We start from the raw sequence: 11,214 nt of genomic DNA, 5'->3' as shown, positions 1-11,214 counted from the left end.
CTATTTCATCTTCATTTGTTTGGTCTGGTGGGTTTTCACCTTGCTCCTTCATCTGCTGTGTGTTTCTCTGTCTTCTCATTTTGCTTAACTTACTGTGTTTGGGGTGTCCTTTTCGCAGGCTGCAGATTCATAGTTCCCATTGTTTTTGGTGTCTGCCCCCAGTGGGTAAAGTTGGCTCAGTGGGTTGTGTAGGCTTCCTGGTGGAGGGGACTAGTGACTGTGTTCTGGTGGATAAGGATGGATCTTGTCTTTCTGGTGGGCAGGACCGCATCCAGTGGTGTGTTTTGAGGTGTCTGTGATCTTATTATGATTTTAGGTAGCCTCTCTGCTAATGGTTGGGTTGTGTTCCTGTCTTTCTAGTTGTTTGGCATAGTGTGTCTAGCACTGTAGATTGCTGGTTTGAGTGGAGCTGGGTCTTAATGTTGAGATGGAGTTCTCTGGGAGAGCTTTTGCCATATGTTATTATGCGGAGCCGGGAGGTCTCTGGTGGACCAGTGTCCTGAACCCGGTTCTCCCACCTCAGAGGCACAGGCCTGACACCTGGCCAGAGCATCAGCTTGGAAGGTTTTTCATAACAACATTCATGCTTTCATTACTGATTAGAAATGCTGTCCTAATTTTGAACATTTTTTGTGGCTCTAATGCTGAGGTCTCTTCTGTTCATTGTTTTACTACTCCTTTTTTCTGAGTTAATGCAATTACAGTTATTGTCATTTTAGAGTGTGTTTTGGTATTTTATAGGATATAGTCTCTCTTTGCTCTCTTTAAAAAAAAAACAAAAACCTTGGCAAGTACCAAGCATTTTTTCCTGCTCACATTTCATCTAAAATGTCTCTGTTTTCTTTAATTATGGAGGTTGGTTAATTCTCATGCCTTTTGTCCCTACACATATAAAGACTGAGAGTTGTTGGGGAAGAAAGGAAATATTTAGTCCATGACCTCAGAATGCTAAATGTCCATAAATAGTACACAATAATTTGGATGATGGTTTTGCAAAATTTTCCCAAGAACAAATCTCTCTCATATAATAGGTATACTATAACTGGAAATCTAATTCTGCAAAAACATTTGTATTCATGTGAATATAAACTTTAGATGAAGGAGAGGCAGGCTTCTCCAGAATACCTGTTCCAGGTGAGTGCTGGGGCTCATAACAAAAAACTGGGTAAGGGTTTTGTACTGCTGATGGTAGGGTGGGAGACAGGAGGCTATAGCTTCCACCATACTTTGAAATAAGCAAGGAGAGAACAGAGACTAAGAAGGGACCACTTAAACAATAGGGAGGCAAGGTCAGATGTCTGTACTGTACAGTCCCATGTGACTATGAAGATGCCAGTAGCTTTATTCATTTCAGTAGTTCCAGACTCAGAATCTGCAATTATCAATAGAGAGGACATCCCCACTGGTACTCCTGTTCCCACATAGATGCAGTAGCCACATGATTCTGTTCCAAGTCTCACTGTGTAAAAGGCAGTAAGAGAGGGTAATTGTCCTAAAATGTAATGAAATATTTAACCAAAATAAATATAAAATGTAATAACTGGAGCAGATATAGGATAAAGCTAATGTTTATGAGAGGGTACTAAGATACTGTTGATTAACAACTTCCTTCTCTCTGATGTCTAAAACAAGTGGAGAATGGAGATAAGATGAGGCTGGTTTCACAAGGAAAAAGTTGGTAACAATTATTTGAATAAATCCTGTTCTGTGTTTGTACCTCACTGAACAAAGTCTCCACAATCCTGTTTTCACAAAAGTAAATGGCACCACCATCTACCTGATGTCTAGGGCCAGAACATTCAGACTTGCCCTATACAATTCCTTCATCTCACAAATCCAATACCGCATCTAGTCCTATTGATTTTACTTCCTGTATATTTTGTGGGTGTGTTAATTCATTTCAAACCTCCATCAGCTGATTCAGATCACTATCAGCTCTCACCTAGGTTAATGTCATTGCCTCCTGTCTCCCCACCTTCCTCCTTGTTCCTCTGCACATATCTTTGCAAGCAACCAAAACAGCATCATAAATGAAAACAAAAATCTAACCAATCATCTAACCAATTATTATTAGTCTCACATTTTTGGTGACAGACACCATAGAGTCCGATCCACCCTGTTAACCTGGTATCCATACTTCCGCTTCATCTTTCACTGCTCACATCTGGGCTCATGAATCCCAATTCACCTTTTTATTCTATTCTTTAAAATTCCCAGCACTTCTTCCCATCACCTAGGAGCTCCTCGACAACTGCCCTCTACCTGTACCATTCCGCTGCCATACTTCACCTGCCTAACACCTACTCATCCTTCCTGTCTCAACCAAATGTCAATCCCTTGATTTACCCACAATTTAGTTCTCCCATGATCTCATGAAGTCCCATAACACCTCATATTTTTCCTTTGTAAAATCTGTGTGATTATGTGTTTGTCTGTCTTCCCTTCTAGAATGTAAGTTCCAGAGTTATGACAGGAGAACCAGCCAGACATGATCACATGCAGTTTCCTTCTTGTCTGCTGTCTTCATCATTTCTGATGTCATTTGTTCTCAAATATTAGTATGTATCCCAAACACCAGAAAAGTTTGTTAAGACACAGGCTTTGGGGACCACGCCTCCAGAGTTTCCTATTCACTAGGTGTAGGGCAGACACCCCTGAATTAGCATTTCTGACTAGTTCTTAGGTGACATTGGTGATGCTGCTGCTGGTACCCCATTTGAGAATAATTATAATAAGGTAACTTTGCATCCCCACTGACTGACCGAAGCTTATACAGTCACTAGTCACGAGTTCCCTGTGGACCAAGCACAGAACTACATTCCAGGAAACAGAAACTGTATTCACAGTTTTGTCATTGGTTTTCTCCGTGTCCTGTGCAAATCACAGGATATATAAGTATTTATATACACAACTTCATCTTTGAGCCAAATGCTGACCTGTTTGGGGATATAAAATACTCCAATCCATTTTGGACCATCAACATTGCATTGAGGTGCTCAGCAATTACTGCCTTATGATGTAATATTGATCACAATCCAACTCTCTTATTCACTCAACACATATTAATTATTGATGAAAATTGTCTGCCTGAGATTCTAATTCAGTTAAACACTGTTGTCATCACCCTCACGGTAAAGCTGTATTAATCATCAGGGCTGTTTACTGCTAGACAGTCTGAATGCCCCACCCAGTGTTGCTCTGTGAGTGGGCTGCTTTGTAGTTTAAAAACAAGCCAGAGAATGATGAACGTGATGTTTATTAGGAATTGAATCATGTCTCTATAATGCTTCATTAGTTTTGTCCTGTTGACTCAAAGTTCCAGATCCTAGATTGGGACATAGCTAAGTGGTTTATGTATTAAAGTGACTTTTCCCAGGAAAAAACCTCAGTGAGCATAGGTCTATTTTGTTGAGTTTATAGAGGCAGATATTGCTTCTGCCTGAAAGAGTAGTGTCATTTAACACACGGAACTGCAGTTTCAGACTACATGATCTGGATCACCTGATTCTATTTGTGTCCAACATTGGTAACAGAAACAAGTGTCAGAAAACCATTGTTATAATAAAGAAAGCCCAGAGATTTCTGAGAACACACTTAGATTTCTATGTAAAGAAATATACTTGTGTCGATGAACTTCTCCCATGCTCCATCCCATACAGAATAAAACTGTCTGTGCCTATGTATGTATAAGGCACATCCACCCAGTGAGATACTACACTCCCTTCATGGAAGTTTTTAAGGTGACTGGCTAGTGGATTTAAGCTAATGAAGAAAGATAAATCATTGGCAGAAGCGATCATTAAGAAAAATTCTCACCCTATTGGACAGATACTGCTTCTCCAAATGGATTCCTGATTTGGGGGTGATGGACCAGGATTCCATGTGGGCCACAAGTACAGAAATACCTTATAATGAGTTGTGTCTTCTTATAGACTCCAAACCAGTACCTCATCAGAGAACTCGTGTTTGCTCCACCGGGTCTTGCAGCAAGAGACCTTACCCAACCCTCCTGCAAGCTTCCCACTGCTTAGATCCCTAGGCTCAATGGTGTGTTCATCTGATGCTTTGAATCATAACGAATGTTTCTCCCAGGAGCATGGCTTCCTCTGGTGAACAGGGGATCCAGGGTAAACTTGAAGGAAGGTGCCCAAATGAGAGTCTCATCATGTCCTTATGAAATCAAGGGTCACCATAGAAGAGTATGAAGTCTACACAAAGCCACTGAAGAGAATGTTTTGACTGGATTTTATACAAATAACAAAATGCCTATATCCATGAAGCACATTAGGATATCCACTTTTTCAGGACCCTATATCCTTTTGGACACCAGAGCAGCACCATCCATTACAGGATTCCCACGTCTGTATCCCAGCCTTTCCAGAGTCAAGGTTGGTATCTTGCTTGGCCGATCCCAAGTTATTTAATAGGTGCATGTGTGTGTAGGGGGTATGTGTGGCTAAATGTATGTGAGTATGTGTAGGCATTTGTGTGAGTGTGTGTGATGTGTGATATGGGGAGGTTGCTTCCTTTCAGGTCATGTCAGGCAAAACAAATATTTAAGGGAAAAGAGAGTTTGAAGGCATATCCTAAATAATTATCTATAAATCCAGAAGAGAGGGACTGCCCTGGTGGTCTAGTGGTTAAGACTCCAGGCTCCCAGTGCAGGGGGCATGAGTTCGATCCCTGGTTGGGGAACTAAGATCCCATGAGCTGCACAGCATAGCCAAAAAAAAAAAAAAAAAAAAAAAAATTGAAAGCCAGAAGAGGGAAAGTGAAATGTCTGTATGCAGATGTGCAGAAATTTAAATTTTTCTAGATTAAATCCTTGACAGTGTCTCAGCAACAGGAAACTATTTTCCTGTTGGCTTTACTTAGTTTTCTCTTTAATGTTTAAATTTACTCAAGTCTCAATTCATATTAGTGTTTCCTTGTCTTAATCAATCTTTCTTCAAACCCTTAAGCCCCAGGATTAGCAAAGTTTTAACAGATCAACTGTGATAATTAAGTAAACACTAAGCATACATAAACACGCCTATCCCCACACACATACAAATACAAAACCACACATATATATAGTACCAGGTGTATAGTAGGCACCTATCTATTGTTGAATGAATGACCAAACAATGTGATTAAAAGATTGTAACCCAGGGCCTCCCTGGTGGCTCAGTGGTTGAGCGTCCGCCTGCCGATGCAGGGGAACCGGGTTCGCGCCCCGGTATGGGAGGATCCCACATGCCGCGGAGCGGCTCCGCAACGGGAGAGGCCACAGCAGAGGGAGGCCCTCATACCACAAAAAAAAAAAAAAAAAAAAAAGATTATAACCCAAATACTGATTTTTGATTGGGGGCACCCCATAGTCTTGCTTCATCAATAATCACATATGGACCTTTAAGTGATCCATCCTGCATGGGAGTGTGTTCAGTCCTTGTTCTCTTTGTGGACTTTCACCTCTGTCCCACTGCAGCCTGGCTCCTGATTTCAGTGGTCTCCTGGAGCCACCGTATTACCCAGGATCCCTTCCTTGGAGAACCAGGTGCAAAGGGGTAGGATGATTGTCAGATATAAGTCAGATGTCAGGGTAGGTCCAGAGCTTACTGATTTTTGGAGCCCTCTTAAAAAAATACTACACAATGAAGAATTCAAAATTAGAAACAAAAATAAATATTTACATGAAATGATAAAAGAAATAACAAATTACAAATATTAAAATACTAATGAATACCTAAGCCACCGTAAGATCTACAACTATATCAATAACCTAACGTTTGATTTATACTCACCTAGCATACCTTCACAATATTTTTCTTGTGACCTCTGGCTGTATGCTCTTTAATCACCTCTTCACATGACAATTTTGTAACATTTTCTCTAGAGAGTTTGGAAAAATAATTCAGTCTTTCTCTAGTGTGGATATTCAAATTTGGTTTCATGTTATTGATAGCTTAAAAATTTATTTTATCTTCGCATCTTATTATTGGTAATGTTAGGTCAGTTTCGTGGTTTTGTCAAATTTGGAAAAATCTCTACCAAGCATTTTTTCATATAGTAGCTGTTAAAGACATATTAACTGTTTGCATAAAACTATATACTTTTGTGCTATATACAAACACAGAGATTTTGATAAATTCTATTTTGTGCAATTCCTATTATAAAGGGAAATATTTATCATGTATTCACTATTCTATATGTTGCGTCATTGGAATTCATTCCTGAGAAAAAAAGAACTTCCCCTTTGAATAGACATGAGTAAGACCCACATCATCTGCTTAAAATATTTTACATCTGGTAGTTGGAAGACTGTCCCTCAGCCTGGCTTCTGGCTCTGGATAACTCAAGCCTTCTTTCCTTCTCAACACTCACATACATTTGGATCTTGGAGCCATTGGGCAGGTTCTTGTCATCATATGGCCTCTGGCCCTGCATTTTCATATCATGACTCTGGGTAAACTTATTCCTCGGTGCTCTTTCTACACAGCCATGGATACCAATAACTGTACACAGACATGACCGAGAATCACACAAACGTACCTCCACACAACCAGACTAAATATAACCCCTATTCAACACTCAGCTTCCTTGAAGCTGATTCCATAAATGTCTATGACAAATAGGCAGGTGGAGAAGTGTGATAGGAAGACAGTAAAAAGTGTCTGCTCTTTTAACCAATTGGAGTAGTAATATCTTTAGCTATGAATTTTACTTAAACATGTTAGTGCATGAACACATTGCTTGGAAGTAGCAGTGCATGTGAGGGAGCCTTAAGCTAAAGCTTCATGATAAATCGAACTCTGTCGGGCCTCCTGGAGACTGGAGTGGGGTGCAGAAGTCATTTATCTTTTTCGCTCTGGGGCCACCTGGTCTTTTGCCTCTGCTTATCCGTAGCCCTTGTTCCCCATCACTTTTCCTTGATCATCCCTTGGTGACTGTAGCCCTAAGACAACACTATATAACCTTTCAGCTCAACCTGTCACCGACTAACTATAATCTGTGACTCTTGGTCAATCTTGGGAAGGGAATATAATTAGGGTCCGGCTAGTAGTCAATGGGCTGGCCTGTACCTGGGGAGGTTATGGTCATGTCACCTGCTGCCCATCCCGCAGGGATTGTGGACAGACCTAAATTCTCACCGCTGCATTTGAAGTTACTAAAATGTATCCAGTGGGCTTTTAAACTCTGTTATTGTTTAGCCACACTTGCCTATATTTCCAGTTCTCCCACTCCCCTTCTCGCACCAATTTGTTTCTAAACTCATTGAAATACCCAAGCCCCTGTCTCTACTTGTCCCCCAACACATTTCACCCTACTGACTACTCCTGTCGCTATATCAACTCTCTGACCTCCATGGGTTTTCAACGCCTCCCCAGCAAGAAACCCCAACTCTCAGATCTTCCCCCTGTAGTCTCAGGTCTGTGAGTATCACTGGAGAGTATCATATATACCTGCAGATTAGGGTCCCTAAAAATGCATGGTCTCCAACAAGTTTCATCATTGCACTTAGCAATTCCACTGTGTGTCCTGGTGGCCAGTCGCTATGATTTCCCATTAAGCTGGTTCCAAAATTGTATCCCTACCCTGTGATTCCTCACTCTTTTTTTATTGACGTGTACTTGATTTACAATATTGTATTAGTTTCAGGTGTTTAGCATTGTGATTCAGTATTTTTACAGATTGTACTCAATTAAAAGTTATCACAAGATAATAGATATAATTTCTTGTGTTATATAATATATCCCTTTTGCTTATCTGTTTTATAATAGTATTGATAGTTTGTATCTCTTAATCCCATACTCCTAATTTGCTCCCCCCCTTCCCTCTCCCCTTTGGTAACCACTAGTTTGCTTTCTATATCTGAGTCTGTTTCTGTTTTGCATATACATTCATTTGTATTATTTTTTAGATTCCACATATAAGTGATATCATAGAGTACTTGGCTTTGTCTGACTTAGTTCACTAAGCATAATATTCTCTAGGTCCATTCACATTGCTACAAACGGCAGAGTTTCATTCTTTTTATGGCTATAATATTGCGTTGTATAAATATACCGCAGCTTCTTTATCTATTCCTCCCTCTAAACTCTACCGACATCTGGTTCAGAAAGTTTCCTCACCTACAATTTCACAACGAAAATAAAAGAATTAGTAAGAGCTTCCAATTCCTGGCTCTCCCTTCCCCCAGCCCGCCCCTCCCCCCCCCATCAATTCCATACTTACTGGCACCTGCTCTCTTTATTCCTTTCCTCTTGCTCAGGGGAGCAGTCTCTTCTCCAGCACAGGGACTGACCTCTCTGCATGCATCTCCAGCCTCTCCTCTCTACTTCCTGATCTGCTTCAGCCCATCCATAGGTCCTTGTGAGCCCCTATCTCAGGGACGTTTCCCTTCAGTCCTACTTGTCTCTCCCGCTTGTGGCCCAAAGCATTTGCTTCATTTTTCAGATGCTGTGACCTATACGTGTCTCAGCCTCCCCACCCTCATGCTTAGCAGGATCTCATGAACCTGTTCCCAGATCACCAGTGACCCCTGGGTTGTCAAATGCCCCTGGATTTCATTCCTTGTTCCGCATGAACCCACAGCAGGATTTGACCATAATGACCTCCCCTCCATTTCATATACTTTTGTCCTTTGCCACCCCCCTTTCTTGGTCTTCCTTTTTTTTTCTGACTTCTCTTCCCCGTCCCCTTTGAGAGCTCCTATTCCTTCACCTTTACTCTTGCAGTTCCTGACAGTTTCATCCTAGATTCCTTTCTCTTCTCACTCTCATACTTTTAAAAAATCATCTCACAACCCCCTCCTTAAAACTACCACCCTCCTGGCTTCAGATTGAAACATCTTCCCCATTATGTCATAGTTTCTACATGGATATCCTACAGGAGGCCGACACTGGACACGTCTGAAACTATGCTCACATCCCCTTTCGTGCATCCTTCACCCCCAACCCCTGTCCTACACCCATATAATGACCCCTTCCATTCTTCATGACCCACACGTGGTGACCCCTTCTCTGCACTGCCCATCTAAGTATATGGCACCATCCGGTCACCAGCCTAGGGGCCTGCCCATCATGGCGGTCGCCTCCACTTCCTTCACATCCCAAATCAGATCGGTCTCTAATTCCTGATGATTATACCACCTACATGTTGCCCAAAGCCCCCTCTTCCTCCCTATTTTCACCATCACAGCCTTGCTTCTGTCCCTTACCATATCTTGTATTTACAATAGTAGCTCTTTCACTGGTCTCACTGCCTTCTTTTGTGGCCTTGTTATCCATCTCTATTGACTCTTTGACAGCGTACGTAAAACCCTGCTTTTTAAAAAAATTATGAATATTAACGTAGCACAACCCTCTTCTCTCTCCATTCTGCTTCTTTAACCCTCATTTCCAGTTATAGCAAAGCTGGAAGCTTCCCCAGGAGTCCAGACTTTCTCTTTCTGTGGCCTTGGCACACACTGTGGTTCTGTTTTTCACCTTAATCCCTATGTTCTCCTTTTCTAATGCATCTGATATCACTTCCTAAAGGAAACCTCTTCTAACCCTGCCAGAGCCTCTCTGTGTATTACAGTTGCTAGTTTATGGGGTCAGGCAGGGATGCTGCCACCCTGCAGCATATACCCAGCGATATATACACAGTATGTAGCTAAATTCTCAGCACAGACTAGACACTCGATAGATGTTGAATGAATGAATGAATGAATGAATGAATTATTGGAATGTTCACCAATAACATACCATCATATTGATATGGGTCCATTGTGTCAACAATCTCCAAATATGTTTGCAAACACATTTTTACTTGTGGCCATTTGTGCAAGAAAACAATGAAAACAAAAAAAAGGCTATATGTGCAATATCAGTAAAAGGGGAGGTTGGCCAGAGAGTCCGTAAATAGACTTCTGCTGCTAACAGGCAAAACTGATTGACTACATGAACTCCAAAAGTTTTAGTGTGTGTGTGTGTGTGTGTGTGTGTGTGTGTGTGTGTGTGTTGGTTTGTCAGCAAAATACATAAGTGTGTGTGTTGGTTAGTCTGCAAATGATATACATAATACTCCCACAGAAATGGCCATTTCTTTATCTGATATTTTATTGATGTCCTGGGCCAGAGATTCATACATAATTTGTTTTAAAAGTGGCTGCAGGATGAGCTTAATCAAGATTTTCTTTAACTTGACATATTTGGAGACATACACCTTTTGGAATTTTTGATGTTCTGATCTACTGAACCAAGAATAGAGCATGTGGGGCGTGGTGTGGTGAGGTGGTGTGGTGACAGTGAGAGGTCTGTTTCCCTTCCGTCTATATGTAGCACAAGACTGGAGTCAAAGTCACATTGATGTTTCATAATTTGTTTTTCATTTTAACCCTGGTAAACTCCCCTGTTTCCCTTCACAAAGTACTTCTTATGACATGACTTCTTCTAGTTGACACGTTGCTTTTTATTATTCCCAAGTATAATCTATCAGCTTACTTTTCTTCATTCTAGTTTATTTTTATAGCTCTGATAGTCAGATTTTAGAACAACTAGTCTTAAATAGTTACTCCTCCTGAGAAAACAAGTACGAAAACAATGTAAAATATTATAAAGAAAAACCTTTATGTCCCACCTACACATCATCAGAATTGGCTAATGGCAGTTTCATTTCTCGGGAGGTATCTCCTAAAGATACATAAGGGCTCATATTTTAATAGTTTTCATGTTTGTCCCCTTTTTACTATCTCTTTATAGAATTTGGAGACATTTATTTCTCATCATGTTCTCTCCAGGGTTATTGCAAATTTTGACAGTATCATTAAAGCTACTTTGAACCTTCTATTTTTTTACGTAATTATTTATTTCACGGACTTTAGCCTTCTTAGAACTAAATTTTTTCACTATTTTCTCAATCTTTTATTAATCCATATAAAGAATTTAAAGCTACTGACTCATCATACTGCTTTTTCACTCAGAGTTGTGTTAAGGTTATCCTAACAAATAGCTGACAAAGACATTACATTTCTTAACGATCAAGGTAGGGAACAAAGGACAAGAGTCAGTCTTCATAACAGTAAGAAGAGAAAGTGAAACGTTAAGTATTGGGATGGCACCACAGGAAGTCCAAGTATTTTTATCATGCTTATTTCAATTAATCCAAGTGGAAATATTGTGCAAAGAAGAATTTTTCACACTACCTCATATAGCTTGAAATGAAATACATGCATTTCATTTTAAAATATGA

This window comes from Physeter macrocephalus, chromosome 8 (genome assembly GCF_002837175.3).
Source record: "Physeter macrocephalus isolate SW-GA chromosome 8, ASM283717v5, whole genome shotgun sequence".
Taxonomy (NCBI): Eukaryota; Metazoa; Chordata; class Mammalia; order Artiodactyla; family Physeteridae; genus Physeter; species Physeter macrocephalus.
Note: the sequence above shows the minus strand (reverse complement) of the source record.